We start from the raw sequence: 19393 nt of genomic DNA, 5'->3' as shown, positions 1-19393 counted from the left end.
TTAGGGAGGGAGTTCCAGCTTTTCAACCCAGCAACAGTGAAGGAACACTGATATAGTTCTAAGTCAGGATGGTGTGTGGCTTGGAGGGGAACTTGCAGGTGGTGGTGTTCCCATGCATCTGCTGCCATTGTCCTTTTAGGTGATAGAGGTCATAGGTTTGGAAGGTGCTGTTGGAGACTTGGTGAGTTGTTGCAGTGCATCTTGTAGATGGTACACACTGCTGCCACTGTGCATTGGTGGTAAAGGGAGTGAATGTTTAAGATGGTGGATGGGTGCCAATCAAGCGGGCTGCTTTGTCCTGGATGGTGTTGAACTTCTTTAGTATTGTTGGAGCTGCACCCATCCAGGCAAGTGGAGAATATTCCACCACACTCCTGACTTGTGCCTTGTAGATGGTGGACAGGCTTTGGGGAGTTACTTGTGGGAGAATAGTTGTTTGGTACCTACCCTTTTGAATCCTTTTAACATTTTGAACATCTCGATCAGATTGCCCCTCAAATAGTGTTGATGAAGGAGTTGGATGAATAGCATTCACCTCCCTCCTGTTCGAAGTTGATTCTGTTTCACATTGGCAGCAGCATGTGGTTCAGAAGGAAATTTCGGAGCTGTGCTTGTCAGCTGCTGAAATGGATCCTTGTTTAAAGGAAGTTTGGATTTCCTTCTTTAGGAAATGTTGCTGATTACTATTCGAGACTGAACGCTAACGGAAATATGTGGACTTCAAACCGTTAAATCAGTAAGACATGACGTCAACCTTCTTGGTTCGGCAAAATAATAACCAATTGTGCACATGCCCAATTTCCTAATGTGTTCTGAAAAATTATACCTGGTCTTTATCTTGGAAACTAAATAGGAGTTTGTATAATGAGCATTGAGAAACACAACTCACAGACTCTTGCAACCTAGTCCTGTCGGTCACTGAGCCGAGGGAGGCAAAAAACCTTTCTAATGGCTTATTATAGGCTATCTCTTACATTGTAAAATCAAATTTCCTCAGCTTTCTCTTCACCAAAAGCTTATCAGAATTTATAGTTTATTTCGAAACAATTTAGTCAATCAAAGACGACATCTCCTGCAGCACAAATTGGGTTAAGGTTTATTAAAAAAAAGTCGTCAAGAATTTAAAGCAATTTTGTTTTCGTGAAGAATATACTTTATTTTGAATTTCTGGTGAAGAGTTGTTGTGCAAATGCAGAAATATGTAGACAGAAGATAATGCTACTCAAAGAGGTTACAAGGCAGTCAATCTTAGTAAGGGGCTAAGGTGACATCATTCCAATAAAACAAGCATCGAATGGATTCAAATCTCATCTGAATCCCAAAATGAAATTATTGCCTTTAACTCACTTCTAAATACTTCCCAGATTTTTTTTCTGTCCCTGTATTTCTCCTCCTTGCCTGAAGATGCTGACTTTTTCTGGGCCATACAGTTCTGCTAATTCTGCCTGCCCTCAAGTTTATCTTATCTAAGGGTCAATTGTCATGTCTCAGCCTAGAAAGTGAGGGGGAGAAATTGGTCCTTGAAGTGCCCATTTCTCAGGCAGAAAATGGAGGCCAAAAAGGGACAAATTTTGGGGAACAATGTCCTGTGCCCAATCTGCCTTTTGAGGGCTGCCATATTGGTAAAGGCAGGTTTGCAAGCACCCCAGACTGCTGCCTTAAGCAGGCATTGGGCCTCTTGTATTTGTTAATGAGGGGTCTAAAGCCTGTACAAGGATCCTGTGCAGAATCTGTCAGTGCTGATCAGAGCAGATGTCGGGCCTGGTTCCTTCAGACTTTTGGATCTACATGCAGCTCATCCAGCAGTCCTTATAAGGAGAGCTGGAGGTTGCCACCAAAAAGGTGCTAAATTTTCTAAGCTTACCTTTCTGTGAAGCCAGGAGGAGCAGGAGTGCCACCATATGGCCTGTGTTCTCCTCCCTCCTTCCCAGGTCTTAACTGAGGGCCACTTCTGGGATTGCGGTGGCCTGACATTGACCTCTGCTTCACTGGCAAGGGGGTCCGCAGCAGGAGTTGGCAGCTCGCCGGTCTCATTAAAATGAACAATATTGATCCTCGGGCTTACCTGATTGGATTGTTCCGCGCCCAGTGGTGTCAGCCTAGTGACCATTATGGCACCCAATTGCCAACCAGACTGGCGCTAGTTGACTCAGTGTAGACTGGGGATCAAACCTAGGACCTTCCATATGCTGTTGGAATGCTGTGTTCATTATTGTTATGATATGCACATCCTGTGGAATTGATATAAATTTTATACCATTTACATTGCATTTTCCTTGTTTACAGCAGTGAGTGTCAAGAGCAAGATGTTCCATGTACTTGATATGGAATAGCATCCTCACTGATAAATAGTAATTGAAATAAGTTAGTCAGAGCTAATTTACAGCCAATTGTCAGAAAATAACCCAGTCGGTATATATTATACCGACTTGTTTCTACACATACCTTCCCAACCTGGAATTAAAGCCTAAATGGGTCAATAGATTTCAACACATCTGTGCTGTTGTCAAGCTGATTAAAAGGTTCCTAAAACTTTATATCATAAGTGTGTTACAGGGAAGGAGTCGGAGACTGTTGGATAGACCAGGCTTCAGGAGGTTGCACATAGGCTTCAAACAAGATACCAGAAAGTGCTGGGTGACTGTAAGCAGAATGATGGGTTCCTTTGGTAGAATACTTTAGAAACATTGGGTTCATTACGAAGGAGGGATGATCAGTGTGCGGTATTTCTTTGCAATTGTACTCCTAAGGCCAATAGATGAACCACATTTAGATTAAACCATTTACAATAGAGCTGTTACAAAATCTTTGGCTGAATTTCTATAAGAAGAGTTGAAAGGACAGTGAATGGCTTTCCTGTATATAGTGACAGAGCTGGGGAGTGACTACCTTATTGAAGCTAATATCGCCCATGTGAAATCTAACAAAAGCTTGTCCTTCTCTTGCCCCTCTACCAGCTCCATTTATCTCCTTCCAGTTCTATTTTCAAGCTCCTGGTTCGACTGTGTTATACTGAACTCTTCGGGTTACTGCCAGCCGCTGAGATGGGTGTAGTGATACTTGCTGTCACAGTTTTGACTACTAAATCAAATTAAGCTTTAATCTGAACTGCGAATAATGCAGACATGGTGCCATTGTCTTCAGCAACTCTGAAGCTTCAATACTATGTGTGTCATTCATAGTTCAGATTAGGTGCTAGCAGAGCGAGAACTGTGGCAGCAAATGTTCACTACAAAGCAGCATGGGCAGGAATTTGATCATAGAGACAGGAGGGGAATAAGACTGCTGGCAGAAGGACAGGTTACGAACAATCTTTTATTATTTCCAATCAGAATCTAACAGCACAGAAGGAGGCCATTCGGCCCATTCTGCCTGTGCTAGCTCTTTGAAAGAGCTGTCCACATAGTCCCACTCCCCTGTTCTTTCCCCACAACACTGCAACTTTCTCCTTCGAGCACTTATCCAATCCCCTTTCAAATGTGACTATTGAATCTACTTCCGCCGCCCTTTCAGGCAGTGCATTCCCTATCACAACAACTTGCTGCATTAAAAGACAATTCTCCTCATCTCACCTCTGGTTCTTTAGCCAATTATCTTGAATCTGTGCCTTCTGGTTACCGACCCTTCTGCCACTCGAGGCAGTTCCTCCTTACACACTCTCTCAAAACCTTTCATGACTTTGAAAGCCTCAATTAAATCTCCCCTTAACTTTGTCTGCTCTAAGGAGAACAACCCCAGCTTCTCTAGTCTCTCCATGTAACTGAATAGGAACATAGGACATAGAAACATAGGAGCAGGAGCAGGCCATTCAGCCCATCGAGCCTGCTCCGCCATTCAGTATGATCATGGCTGATCATCCACTTCAATGCCTTTTTCCCACACTATCCCCATAGCCTCTTATGTCATTTGTATTTAGAAATCTGTCAATCTCTGCTTTAAACATACTCAATGACTGAGCTTCCACAGCCCTCTGGGGTAGAGAATTCCAAAGATTCACAACCATCTGAGTAAAGAAATTTCTCCTCATCTCTATCCTAAGTGGCTTCCGCCTTATTTTGAAATTGTGTCCCCTGGTTCTAGACTCCCCAACCAGGGGAAACATCTTACCTGCATCTAACCTGTCTATCCCTTTAAGTATTTTGTAGGTTTCAATGAGAACACCTTTCATACTTTGAAACACTGGAGATTACAGGCCCAGTTTCCCCAATCTCTCTTCATAGGATAGTCCCGCCATCCCTCTATGGCAATAATATCCTTCCTAAGATAAGGGACCAAAACTGCACACAGTACTCCAGGTGCAGTCGAACCAAGGTTCTATACAATTGAAGCAAGACTTTACTACTCCTGTACTCAAATCCTCTTGCGATAAAGGCTAACATACCATTAGCCTTCCTAATTGCTTGCTGCACCTGCATGTTAGCTTTCAGTGACTTATTTACAAGGACACCCAGGCACCCAGGTCCCTTTGTACATCTACGCTTTCTAATCTCTTACTATTTAAGGAATACTCTGCACACCTATTCCTCCTACCAAAGTGGATAACCTCACATTTTTCCACATTGTATTCCATCTGCCACATTCTTGCCCAGAGTGCCCTTAACCTTCTTGACATTCTGCATTCTAAGCCTAGTTGATGCTTGCCTTTGTTTCACCTGCCTTCTAATGTCACTTGCTAATTTTCTGCCTCCTGTTACCAGTTTTACTTCCTTCCAATTTGAGCTACCCCTCAGGTTCCCATCCCCTGACAAGCTAGTTTAAACCCTCCCCAACAGCACTAGCAAATCTCCCTGCGAGGATGCTAGTTCCGGTCCTGTTAAAGTGTCCATCCTGTACAGGTCCCAGTGCCTCAGAAATCTGGCACCCTTCTTCCTACACCAAGTCTCCAGCCACATGTTCAATCAATCAATCAATCCTCCTATTCCTATGCTCATTAGCACGTGGCACTGGGAGTAATCCTGAGATTACTGCTTTGGAGGTCCAACTTTTTAATTTCCTTTCTAACTCCCTAAAATCTGCTTTCGGGACCTCATCCCTCTTCCTACCTATGTCATTGGTACCAATGTGGACCACGACCTCTGGCTGTTCTCCCTCCGGCTGTTCTCCCTCCCCCAGAGGGATGTCCTGCAGCCGCTCCGTAACATCCTTGACCCTGGCAGCTGAGCCACCCGTGGTGCCATGGACTTTGCTCTGGCTGCACTCCCCCAAGGAACCATCGCTCTCACCAGAATCCAAAATGGAAAAGCAATTAGCAAGCAAGATAGACTCAGGGCACTCCTGCACTGGCTGCCTGGTTCTCTTAGATTGCCTGTGGTCACCCATTCCCTCTCTACCTGCATGCTGCTAACCTGCGGTGTGATCACCTCCCTAAACATACAATCCACATAGTCCTCTGCCTTGCGGATGCACAGTGACTCCAGCCGTCGCTCGAGTTCCGAAACCCGGAGCTCAAGCTTCTGCAGCCGGTGACACTTCCTGCAGATGTGTTTGTCTAGGACACGTGGTGCATCCATGACTTCCCACGTACTGCAGGACGTACATTCCACTTGGCCGAGCTGACCTGCCATAACGTAACTTTAAAAACTTTTTATTCCAATGAGAAGTAAAATTACTTACCAGTTACTCACTAATCAACTTCTTCCCCTGTCCTGAAGAGAGAGGCAGCTACTGGAGGCTGAAAAAAGGTAGAAGAAAGAAAGGAAGGAAGGAACCCCTCCCTCATGCACCAAACTCCCACTTTACACTCTGCACACAAATTTATTTTCTTCTTAATTTATAGTTCCCTCCTTCCCGAACTCCCTCAATTACCAAACTCTCTTCTTCACACTCGGTACCCTCCAGCAGCACTCAGTGCAGACAAGCAGCACTGAGAGTCCCCTCAATTTATACTCTGAAAACAATGCTGTGTCAGCTCTGCTAAAGCTCAGAAACCAGTTTAAGCTAGCTACCTAATTAACTAGCCGCAACTACTCTGAGTGTTAGAAAACCCCCGTTTAAAACTGCAAGAAATGTAACTTATCCCTCAACTGAAACAGGAATTTCAATTAATTGTTAGATATAAACAAAACAAAAATTATTCTTGAGAGATTAACCCTTAAAATTTACTCACTTACCAAACTCCCTGCTTCACACTCAGTGCCCTCCAGCCACACTCAGAATGTGTATAATCTGTGTAGGGGGAAGAGCATGTAGGGGTATTAGCCTTCCTCAGAAAGCTGGACGAGATCAGGAACTCGCTGTGTGGGCAATGACAGGAAGAGTCTCACAGGACCATGCTCAAACTTGCTGTGTCATGGCAGCACACAAATCAGATTTCCCTCTCTACTCTTGACAACTACTTTACTAGCTGAAAGGCCTTGGTAAGCTTGCTTCACTTTTGGTTTATTTAATTATCAGTAACATCACAATCCTGCTGAGTGTGGGAACTGCCAAAATACAAAGAAATAACTGAGGCATGAAAGGACTGGCTCATTTGTGAGTGAATTGGTTTGTGTGCACCGCAGTAATGGATTTTAATGAGGCATGCTACCTTCTGCAGACAATTACTGTTTAAAGGCATTAGCTTTGCAGCCTGTGGCTTTATATCGCTACTTACTAATGAATGTAGGACTGAAGTATACTGAGCAGTGAGTAGAGGAACACCTTGGGGAAGACAGAGAGGTAACGAGCAAAGAAAAGGTCACTGGAGGAGGTTGTGACTGGATTGCAGATGTGTGAAAGTGGATCAGTGGAAGTACTGATAGACTAGAATTAGACCTCAGCTCATTGTGCACATAGTACTGCTCACTTCCATGTTATTTATCTGCAGGATTTTCTCCAGAGCCTCTGATTTCTCACATCATTATAGCAGGTCAAGACCTCCCACTGGCCTGGAACACACGTGCAGGGGTTTGATCAATCAGTGAAGGAGAAGGGCAGCCTAATCCCTCAGGCAATGTGCAAGGTAATTAGCTACGTGTAAATAAGGAAACTATTCGAACTGCATGAATACATTTTTGGGATACTGAATTATTTATTCAATGCTTTCTCAGTTTCGCACATGAGGACTATGAGACACACTTAGAATCAATCTAAATTCAGTTCCTCCGAGCAATTGCTGCTAAATTTGCACTCGAGAGTCAGAGCTACCCTCAGTCAAGCCCTAATCAAAGGCAGTGCCCTGCAAATGCCCAGCTCTCCTTCATTGTCTGGGTGCAATTACTGTGAAAGGAGCTGGTCTTTTCACAAACAATCCCTGCAGCTTCCCAGCACTGATGGCACCCATTTAACAATAAAGTAGACCAGAGCCCATTTTAAGGTAAGCCCCTCATTCAAAGAGACAACTGGTGTAGAAACATTTTGGGGTTGAGGCAGACCTCCTAGTTGAAAGCCAAACACCTGCCCACTGGACTGCACAAGCCCTACATGGCGTTGAATTGGCCATTTCACTCAGACTACACTATGCTTGGTATGGAAAATGGAAAATTGTCACACTGGTGCAGTAATAGATACTCTTCTGAGGTTGGGACTGAGTGCAGGGAGCTCTACTCTGCGCTTTACCTGACTGGGCCATACTTAAGACTGACAGTGGATACTGGAACTGGGAGTGTTACATAGAATTACACAGAACGCAGAGAAACAGGCCATTTGGTACAAATGCTCCATACCAATGTTTATGCTCCACACGAGCCTCCTCCCACCTTCCTTCATCTCACCCTATCAGCCTATCCTTCTTTTCCTTTCTGCCTCGTGTGTTTATCTAACTCCCACTTGAAAGCAACTGTGCTAATCGTCTCAACTACTCTGTATGATAGTGAATTCCACATTCTAACCACTCTCTGGTAAAGAAGTTTCTCCTGAATTCTCTATTGGAATTATTTGTGACTATCTTATATTTATGGCCCCTAGTTTTGCATTAACTTTTAAAATGCACAAATTAAACAGATACAATGAAGAAGAAGTGAAAACATCTAAAGTAACTTGGTATGAAGACCCACAACAGATCGTACATTGCTTGGAGGAGAATAAAAGTTCCCAGAAATACACTGATACAAAATTCTAATTATCCATAATTTAAAACTCACTATTTATGAACCCTACCTGTTTGCTGGTGGATGTAAGTTTTAAAGCAAGAATCAACATTTGTTGTTGTAGTAATATTTGGACAAAGGTGCCTTATCCATGTAATCTGGGAACAGTTCACCGGTTTCCCCATCCAACCACATTTTACATGAAAAGGTTGCAGGCTTTATTAAAATATCAGATCATGGGATCCACTGCCATTCCCATGTCTGGGAATCTCATTCTCCTCACTCGTTTGGCTCGTTTTATCAGCTCAAGGGGAGAGATTGTGGAGTTGAAATCCCACTTGTTACAATCGGAGGTCTTTTTTTTTTAGTTAATTCAATCAGACTGCACAAGCTGAGTCCTGCAATACCCAAAGTGGACAGATGTCAACGAAACATTCAATATGTTTTAATAGTTTTAAGAATGATCAGCTGGCCAATATTGCCCAGGATTGTCAAAACTCAATGACCATCAGAACATTTAAAAATCTTTCCTTTTTTAATTAACTACCAGGGATGGTAACATTTATTTAATTAGTCTTTTACAGGAGAGTATTGGAAGTATTTGAGGATATTACACAACTGAGGTAAGATTGCAAGTCTAATGCTGCAACATTTGAAAACCTGACACACATTCATTGGCTCAACTCAAAAATACAAGTACCCACTGACTTACTTCCAGCGATGTAGAGACATTGACTCAGCTCATACCAACGAACAAATGCCCCTTGATTTTAGAGTATGCGTGAGAGAGTGAGAGAGATTGTGGGGGCTGGTAGGGGATGTGGTGCAGGAATGGTTGATATACAAAGTTTAAATGCAAACTCAGTGATTTTGTGGCAATATTAAGTTTTCTTTTGAAACAAGATTAATTATGGAAATATTGTGTTTGCTGTCAGACTGGATCGTCCACCATATGTAGCACACCATTGGGAATTGAAAGCAGCAGTACAAATTGTGTCAGCCATGGCTGAGTGGATAGCATACATACCTCAAGCTCAGAAGGTTGTGGGTTCAAGTTCCATTCCAGATGTTTGACAGCAAAGTCTAGGCTGGCATTCCAGTGCTGCACTGCAGAAGTGTCATATTTCAAATGAGATGTTAAATTGAGGCCCTGCCTGCCTCTCAGGTGGATGTAAAAGATCCTGTGGCACTTTCTTCCTGGTGTCCTGCCCAATATTCATTCCTCAACCCACATTGTTGTTTGAGGGAGCTTCCTGTGTGCAAATTGGCTGCCACATCTCCTACATTATAACAGTGACTACACTTCAAAAGTCCTTCACTGGCTATGAAGTGCTTTATAAGGTTGTGAAAGGAGCTATATAAAAGCAAGTCTTTCTTTTGTATAACAACTTATATTTCATAAGAACCTTTAACATAATAAAACATCCCAAGGTGTTTCACGGGAATGTTAACAAAATATGACACCGAGTCACATGAGGAGATATTAGGTCAGATGACCAAAAACTTTGTCAAAGAGGTAGGTTTTAAAGGAGTGCCTTAAAGGAATTTATAATTACTAGGCCATTAAGATCTTAATGAAGGAGTGTGATGGTGAAAAAGATGCAACTTTCAGAGACAATCTCAAATGGCTCAAGGAGGATGAGTTATCTGACAGTGCCCTCGCCAACATGCCTCATATTAATTATCCAGCTCCAGCTGTAATGCAAGACCTCAGGCAATTTAGACTCAGCAGAGAAATCTTGACTGACCCATGTCATAGTTTGCTGAACGAGCTCAAGCCTCATTCTGCTTACAGGAGCTGATTTCTCCTCCCAGACGTCAGGTTCAGCAACCACGTCATCTGCTGAGGTGACATTAACAATTGATGTTGGAATGATGTGCTGGGACTCAACACTGGGGGCTGATGTTTGTGCTTGCACTAATTACGCCTTTTCTGTCCTGTGAAAGGCTCCGTCATCACTTGTGGAGTAACTTTCATGACTGTCATCCAATCACTGTGAACTGTTTGGGTGCTTAATTTACCATTGATTCTCCAGAATTCCACAATAGGGTTGGATTATAGCAGGATTGTGCAGATGGATGAAATATTCGTGACATAACTGAAAATGATATGTCAATAAATAAACATTATTGTATCTGACACAAAATATACTGTGAAATGTTCAGACGAGTGGCCTTTTTTAAAAATCAGGTACGCTTTTATATTTACAGACTTGTCAGATCGTTCTGAATCCAGTGCAATCTGTGGCCCTTCCCCTTGCGCCCAGGGACTCTATATAGAAGAGTGAAGCTAACCTTTCCTATACGTGTAAGTGCAGGATGTTGGTGGGGTGGGGAGTTGGTAATGTGGGGGTTGTTGGTAGGGGGAGTTGAAGAGTTTTAGGATTATTGCTTCTCCCCTAGTTGATTTCTAGATTTATTCTTTATTAGAAGTACACTTGAATGTTAGGCAGATCTCTTCACATCGTTCACTCCTTTGAATCTACAATAGAGGTTTTTCTCAAGGCAATGCAATGTTCAATTTTCATTATTAAACAAAACCTGTTTCAATAATTTTCCATTTACATGTATAACAATGGCAGACTCAGTGAAAGAACTTTCGTCCTGCTACATTTTGGCTGCCAAATGTTGTTGCTTTTACTGGCAGATAGAATGTCTGGAAGCTGTTTGGAAAAGGCAAGGAACTCAGAATATGGTCATTAAGCAGATTAACTATCCAGTTTTCAATTTGCCCTTGGAAATTTACCATTTTGGTAAAGTTAAAGATATGGCTTCATCTGGGGATTTTCCATCTAATCACTGCTAAAATAATGCACACATCCATCTAGTTAATGATTAACTACAACCAGATTATTGCTGTTTGTGGCATCTTGCTATGCACTAAGTAGATGCTGTGCTTGCCTCCATAGCAACGGTTGCTGCTCTTCAGAGTAATGCATTGTCTGTGAAGTATTTTGGAGTGTTCCTGAGTGATGTGGTTATATAAATGCAAGCCTTTCATAGCTTTTTTTAAATGGAGGTAGCGACCACATAACCAGGGGGCAGTTACCAATGGCAACATGACATAATTCCATCATCTGACTCTGCTTTAATTCTGTATAGATTTCTAATTTTAATTATATTGGGAACAACCAGGATTAGCATCTTGTTCAAAAAAAAAACTTGACAACAAGAACCTAAGAAGTGATTAATGATGTTGGAACTTACATTATCAACACTGATGTACTTTTTCAGTCCAATTCATTATTCAAGGCACAAGCCATTTGATACTAACAAACAAAAGGGACACACAAACAGTGGGTCAGAGGCAATTTAATTACAGGCTATTTCAGTCCTCAGTGTAAATTGACACCATCAGGTAGGACAAGTAACAAAATGGTTGCCATTTCAATGGACTGACATTTAATCTTATGTTCGACACCCTGCCAGCAGTTTTCCCAGAATTAAAGCAGTGTCTCTTCTCCAAGTGAATATTTGTGTACAACCAAGCTTTCAGCTCTATAACTGCACAGCATTTGCAAAAACTACAAAATAAATATACCAAAAGCAGCCACAGAATTGTCCAACTATTCAACTCATAAAATATTGGTACTGCATTCGCCTTCAAGTACTGATTCTACAGTGCATTCTTCAGTTTATCTTCAATGATAATCCTGAGGTGGGCACGATAAAAATGCTGTTGGTGTGGCCATTATAAAGCAGTTTCTTAAGATTAGAGACAAGCAGTTACTGTGCCCTATGTCTGATAAAAAGAAGCTTCTCATTGTAACAGACAGGTAAGGGTTCAGTGATTTGGTTGTCACAACCAACCTTTGATTGCCTCAGGTAAGTAATGTGCAGCTGTATGAAGCAACTTCCAATCACCAGAGGCAGGTATTGACTATTTGGCTTATTCATTATCAATGGTGTCTCCAAAGCCTTTTTGACACCACAGTGACATGTAGAATTACATCTGATGGTCGTCAGAAGAACATTTAATTTACCATGATGCAAAGTAATTTAGTGCTGACAGTAAATCATCCTTTTAAGTCCTCAACACTGCAGCTTCTCATCAAATGCTGTAATTATCCCATCGAAGTTCCGGGCATCTTATTTTGTATAATTCATTTACCTTGCATTAGTAGAGACACTAAAAAAGCAAGCACTTGTATAATATAAAGGACAAATAATCTTCATTGTACATCCTCACAATTGATTATTGACTTTGCTCTTTTTTTAAGATTGGCAGTTAAGGTTTGACATGAAGCAGCTTTAGAAGGAATCCTGACATTACATGCAGCATCTAACAAGTAAATGACTGTCTGCTGCAGTTGTTATATATCAAAGTCACCACTGTAGGCAGAGTATGTTGCTACTAGATGATGACTGCAGCTGGTATAAATAGGGAGTTGCTCTCCGTTAATAATGGCAATTATCTTCAGATGAGGAAGATAGTCAGAGGGTAGAAACCAGCTGATTTAGAGACTATAAAAGCAAAAGAGTAATTGTAACATTGCACACCTATGGGCTGGAAATTTGCCAATTTCATAAACAAGCCTTGAGGTAATGACTGCCTGATCTAGGCTTTGGTAGAAGAAGGTGGACAATTGCAGAGGTGGAACTAGTGCAAGGCTTTAGCCTCAATTAGTGTATTGTCTGCCATTCTGCATGCTCCATTAGAGAAAGAACATTAAAGTCAGAGTGGGCAGAGAGAACCAGAATGACACCATGGATAAGATGCTATACCTTTGAGGATAGACAAGTCATCCAGATATTTCCACTGCAGCAGAGAAAGCTAAGAGGAGACTTAATAGAAGTTTTAAAATTATGAAGTGCTTTGAGGGAATGTATAGAGAAAGAATATTTCCTCTGGCTGGGAAGTCAGTCACAAGTGGTCATCAATTTAAAATGATCACTTAACAGAACGAGGAGAGAGGTGAGGAGATTTATCTACACAGAGAATATTACAGCATGGAATGTTTCGCCATGAAGAATAGTTGAGGCAGGGACAAATGCATCTTTTCAGGGAAAAATAGATTAATATTTGAAGCAGGGGAAATACAGGGCTACAAGGAGAGAGCATGGTAGTGGGATTAGTTATGGATTGCTCCAGTGAAGATCTGGCACAGCCATGATGGGCTGAATGGTCTCCTTGCATGCAGTAATTGTTCTGATTGCTTCTGTCCCATTCACGTCTTAATGCCACTGGTCACCTGGTGCTGTTGGGCTTAAAGGCTGGTTCGGGTTTGCAAATGAAACCCGACGCGAGCCCAACAGAACCACATCCGACCCGAGCCCCACCTGGCCCGAGTCCTTTCATTTTTTCCCACGCCCGAACCGACCATCAGTTAACCTAGCTTCCGTTTTTCACTTTGTTGCTTATCTGCACAAGCTTAAAAAAAAAAGCTATAACTAAACAACCTTTCAAGTCCAAAAAGTACATTAACAATGGAGCCATGTACTGGAGGAGGTGATGTCGTTGGGTCCCATCAGGTTCGGGTTGGCTAGCCATGCTCTAGTTGGACTTCCTTATGTCAACCAGGTTCCCACCACTGAACAGTCTGTATTAATGCTCAACACTGGAATTGACAGAGCATTTGTCTGTGAAGTGATAGACAAAGGAGAGGCAAAGAAGAAAACTGTGTGTGTATATATACCTAATTAACAATGTTTGCAATGATATCTAGTTATTAAAGCCTTGTTATCATCAATAAAAGTGATTGTAACTTTCATCTCCTATAATTCTGGCATACATTTCAGGACCAGCCTGGGCAGTACCTCCAGCTGCATAGGCCAGTGTCAGCAACTATGGTTAGGAAAACCAAATATCTTGGTCCCCAATACAATGGACTTTACACTGTTAGCAGTTAGATCAGTAAATCTATATTTTTCAGTAGATTAATATATAATCACCTGGAGAAAATCTGTCCTTCATTTTTGTGTTTTCATTCCTCAAATGACAGTCAGGAAGAATAACACCTTTCATACATTTGGAACAGGAGTTTCATTCCCAAAATTACATCAGCTCTGGGACTCCCCAGAAACTGGTGTTTTGAATAATGAAGTTCAAATAAATCAGAATTCTAATGCTTTGTGAAGTTTGGTCCCTTGTCAAAATAAAAGAATAATTGAGTAATCTGACATAGTTTGATTTGATAGTTTGCTCTTCAAGTTTTTAAGCATATTAGTCAATCTCCTGTGGCATTGTATACAGGAGCCAAGACTGAGTGTAGTTTCAGGTGAAATGGGGTTAGATGGTGGGAGATAATTGGACCAAGACATGCAGATATAATTCTATCCCCATTTTAAAATCATATGTTCTGTCCATATTTTTATATTTTCATTATAACTTATGCCCCCGTTTATAATGGAAATTGCCTATGTAAACTTATCACACTGTAATTCCTGTTAGAAAAGAATTAGGTTTTAAGCAAGTGAAGTGTGGCTGGGGGCAGGGGAAAAGAGAACAAAAAAGAGGTGGGTGTCACACACATCTTCTCTCTTGTTCCCTTCCCCAGCAAACCATATCACCCCCGCACCCCCCCAATCACATGTTTAAAACGTAATTCTTTTCTAACTGTTGTCAGTTCTGATGAAAGGTCACAGACCTGAAACATTAACTCTGGTTCTCTCTCCACAGATGCTACCAGACCTGTTGAGTATTTCCAACACTTTCTGTTTTGATTTCAGATTTCCAGCATCTGCAGTATTTTGCTTTTATCACACTGTAGCTCCGCCCTCTAGGTGGCCCTGCATTATAAAAATGGATAGAGGAATTTATGATGCAAAACATTGGCAGGAACTCATGTGTTTTTAATGTATATAGATATAATTTTACAATTAGAACCAAGGTAATATGACTTCTCAGGAAACACACATTTTTATATGAGATAAAAAGAGGTTTCACATTTTCAGCTGGAAACTAATTCCTTGTTGAGTTCCTCTTTCAGTTTGTCCTTGCCTTTCTCACCTTGTCGGTCATTGATATCCATTCTTATTAAAAGTAGTGATTTTTGTACTTTCCCTGACAATCATTTTTTTGTCCTCAAGTGGCTTGATTTAAAATAAAAATTAAAAGTTATGGAATTTATAAAATTGCCTTCAAATCTTCTATTAAGTGAACTTTAGTTAATGCACAAACTGACACTAAATTAGCAATCACAGAGAAGTTTTAGAAGGCTGGCTGATGTGGATAAAGGAAAAAATGTTACATTGGCAAAGTAAATGTGAGCTTAATTGCAAACTCACCTCTGAGTCAGAAGGTTGTGGCATCAAGTCCCACTCTGGGGGTTGAATTTTCAGGGACCCCTGAAGTCTGCAAAGGGCTGGAGGACCTGAGAATACCAACACCAGGTGGTGTGTTAATTTCAAGGCACCGAACCCAGTGCCGGCAATAATCACCAGGGCCCGGGGAAGGATGAATTAAGGCCAATTAAACTTGCTAAAAAGCTTGTTAAGAGCTTGTTGAAGGGGGAAGGTGGAATATTTAAAGGGGCTATTGTGTTTCAGAAGCTGTCAGTTTCTGAACAGTAGGTGCACAGTGGGTACCGAGTCAAGGCTGCCCCAGGGCATCAGCAGATGGTCCTTGACGTCTGTCGCCAAAGACCTCGTAGCACTAGTCACCATGCATTGCCAGTAGCCATCAAAGTTATTGTGGACTTGAACTTATCTTATGGCTCCTTCCAAGGATCAGCTGCGGACTTGGGTGGCATCTCACAAACGGATGCACACTATTGCATCTCATTAATCAATGATGCCTCTTTGCCAGAGTTGGACAGCACATTCATTTGATGATGGACTTGGCCTCACAGGGACAGAAGGCACGAGGTGCTGCCTCCATCTCTGGATCCCCCCAGGTACAAGGCATCATTGCTTGCATCCATGGGGCTATCAAGGCACCAAGCTACTGGCTAGTGAGCTCCATCAACAGGAAGGGCTTCCATTCCCTCAATGTCCAACTGGTTTGCGGCCGCAACAAGAGCTTCCTCAAGTTGTGCGCTCTTTCCTGGCAGCTGCCATGACTCCTTCATCCTCCGACTGTCCAGGCTGCTTCCGATCTTCACTCCAACTCCCAATGTATGAATCCTAGGATACAAGGTATCTTCTTTGGCCTCCTTGTCACGAGAGACAATGGGTAAGCACCTGGAGGTGGTCAGTGGTTTGTGAAGCAGTGCCTGGAGTGGCTATAAAGGCCAATTCTAGAGTGACAGGCTCTTCCACAGGTGCTGCAGATAAAATTGGTTGTCAGGGCTGTTACACAGTTGGCTCTCCCCTTGCGCTTTTGTCTTTTTTCCTGCCAACTGCTAAGTCTCTTTGACTCGCCACACTTTAGCCCCGCCTTTATGGCTGCCCGCCAGCTCTGGTGATCGCTGGCAACTGACTCCCACGACTTGTGATCAATGTCACAGGACTTCATGTCACGTTTGCAGATGTCTTTAAAGCGGAGACATGGACGGCCGGTGGGTCTGATACCAGTGACGAGCTCGCTGTACAAAGTGTCCTTGGGGATCCTGCCATCTTCCATGCGGCTCACATGGGCAAGCCATCTCAAGCGCCGCTGACTCAGTAGGGTGTATAAGTTGGTGATGTTGGCCGCCTCGAGGACTTCTGTATAGGAGATACGGTCCTGTCACCTGATGCAAAGGATTCTCCGGAGGCAGTGAAGATGGAATGAATTGAGACGTCTCTCTTGGCTGACATACGTTGTCCAGGCCTCGCTGCCATAGAGCAAGGTACTGAGGACACAGGCTTGATATACCCGGACTTTTGTGTTCCGTGTCAGTGCGCCATTTTCCCACACTCTCTTGGCCAGTCTGGACATAGCAGTGGAAGCCTTTCCCATGCGCTTGTTGATTTCTGCATCGAGAGACAGGTTACTGGTGATAGTTGAGCCTAGGTAGGTGAACTCTTGAACCACTTCCAGAGCGTAGTCGCCGAAATTGATGGATGGAGCATTTCTGACTTCCTGTCCCATGATGTTCGTTTTCTTGAGGCTGATGGTTAGGCCAAATTTGTTGCAGGCAGCTGCAATCCTGTCGATGAGTCTCTGCAGACACTCTTCAGTGTGAGATGTTAATGCAGCATCATCAGCAAAGAGGAGTTCCCTGATGAGGACTTTCCGTACTTTGGTCTTCGCTCTAATACAGGCAAGGTTCAACAACCTGCCACCTGATCTTGTGTGGAGGAAAATTCCTTCTTCTGAAGACTTGAACGCTTGTGAGAGCAGCAGGGAGAAGATCCCAAACAGTATGGGTGCGAGAACACAGCCCTGTTTCATACCACTCAGGATAGGAAAGGGGTCTGATGAGGTGCCGCTATGCTGAATTGTGCCTTTCATAATGTCATGGAATGAGGTGATGATACTTAGTAGCTTTGGTGGACATCCGATCTTTTCTAGTAGTCTGAAGAGATCACGTCTGCTGACGAGGTCAAAGGCTTTGGTGAGATCTATGAAAGCAACGTAGAGGGGCATCTGTTGTTCATGGCATTTCTCCTGTAGCTGGTGAAGGGAGAACAGCATGTCAATGGTGGATCACTTTGCTCGAAAGCCACACTGTGCCTCACACGGTCAGCTTCTGGAGCCTGTTTAAAGCAACTCGAGCAAAGACTTTCCCCACTATGCTGAGCAGGGAGATTCCACGGTAGTTGTTGCTGTCACCGCGGTCACCCTTGTTCTTATAGAGGGTGATGATATTGGCATCGCGCATGTCCTGCGGTACTGCTCCCTCGTCCCAGCACAGGCAAAGCAGTTCGTACAGTGCTGAAAATATAGCAGGCTTGGCACTCTTGATTATTTCAGGGGTAATGCCGTCCTTCCCAGGGGCTTTTCCACTGGCTAGAGAATCAATGGCATCACTGAGTTCCGATTTTGTTGGCTGTACGTCCAGCTCATCCATGACTGGCAGAGACTGGGCTGCATTGAGGGTGGTCTCAGTGACAACATTTTCCCTGGAGTACAGTTCTAGGTAGTGCTCCACCCAGGGGTCCATTTGCTTCCGACTGTTCACTGCCTCTGCTCCAGTACACCTACTCAGCATCTATGCTCCAACACTCTGCTCCCCACCTGAAGCTAAAGACCAGTTCTACGAGGAACTCCATAATATCATTAGTAGCATCCCCAATACCGAATACCTGTTCCTGCTGGGGGACTTTAATGCCAGGGTTGGGGCCAACCATGACTCATGGCCCTCCTGCCTTGGGCGCTATGGCATTGGAAGGATGAATGAGAATGGACAGAGACTGCTTGAGTTGTGTACCTATCATAACTTCTGCATCACCAACTCATTCTTTCACACTAAACCCTGTCACCAGGTTTCTTGGAGGTACCCAAGATCACGTCGTTGGCACCAGCTGGACCTCATCTTCACAAGGCGAGCCTCCTTAAACAGTGTTCAAATCACACACAGCTTCCACAGTGCGGACTGTGACACCGATTGCTCCCTGAAACAAGGTATATCCACTGAATATATGGCTACTCACCCCACTATGGGAGCTGCAGACTGAGGCAAAGAAGCTGTACAACCAATGTCAACAGCTCATTGGACAACCTTAGTTATGATTCTGGTGCCTGGAGCGGTCGGGTCGTGCCCTCCAATAGCTTCCTGCAAGGGTCTTGGTCATTGTGGTAGTTTGCTGCACTCTCCATTACTTGGCCCTCCAGAGAGGTGTGGACCTCATGGATGATGAGTCCCAGGAAGGAGAAAGCTCATCGGGGGTGGAGCAGGAGGTGAGAGAGGAGGAAGAGGTGGAGGGAGATGACGCCAAACAGAGAGGTGCCCCTGCTGCATGATGAGCTGGCCTACTCTTGTCACCCTCCAGTAAGAGGGTGATGGCTGCCGTGGGAGTCTAAATGAATTCCACACTTCATCTGACCTGCCTCCGTTCCCGCTCATATTGGCTCTAAGTGCACAGGAAACCCATCTCCATACCAAATAAGGGCATCCCTATGCAAAAATCTGAACTATAATCAGTTTCTCCCCGGAGGTGGGTTTCTGACCTCAAAAACAAACCCGGCTCCTGTTTTCCACCTCCGTGGCGAAAATTCAACCCCAGGTCTTGACGACATTGTTTAGGTACACAATTTCAGCGCTGTTTTCGGAGAGTCCCGCCTGCTGGATGCGATGTTAAACCAAGCCCCTTTTCAGCTGAATGTAAAAGATCCCAGGGTTCTATTTGAAGCCTGGTAGTGAGTTCTCCTGGCGTACTGACCAACATTCATTCCTCAACCTTAACAGATCAACTGAACCTTTATTTCATTGCTGTTTGCAGAACCTTTGCCATGTGTAAATTGGCTGCATGTTTGCCTACAAAAAAACTTGGGACTGCACTCCTGGAAGTAATTCAGTTGCTGTGAAGTGCTTTGAGATGCCCTGAGGATGTAAAAGGCACAATATGAATGCAAGTTTCTT

At 43.3% G+C, this 19393-nt stretch overlaps 1 protein-coding gene across 4 annotated transcripts in view; it reads right to left on the bottom strand.

Annotated features, from left to right (window-relative positions):
- The window catches only part of LOC137384399 (endonuclease V-like), a 282278-nt gene that overhangs the window by 101727 nt on the left and 161158 nt on the right, over positions 1-19393 (bottom strand). The gene's annotated exons all lie outside the window — the stretch shown is intronic.

This window comes from Heterodontus francisci, chromosome 26 (genome assembly GCF_036365525.1).
Source record: "Heterodontus francisci isolate sHetFra1 chromosome 26, sHetFra1.hap1, whole genome shotgun sequence".
In the NCBI taxonomy this organism is placed as follows: Eukaryota; Metazoa; Chordata; class Chondrichthyes; order Heterodontiformes; family Heterodontidae; genus Heterodontus; species Heterodontus francisci.
Note: the sequence above shows the minus strand (reverse complement) of the source record. Positions and strands in the feature narration are given on the sequence as shown.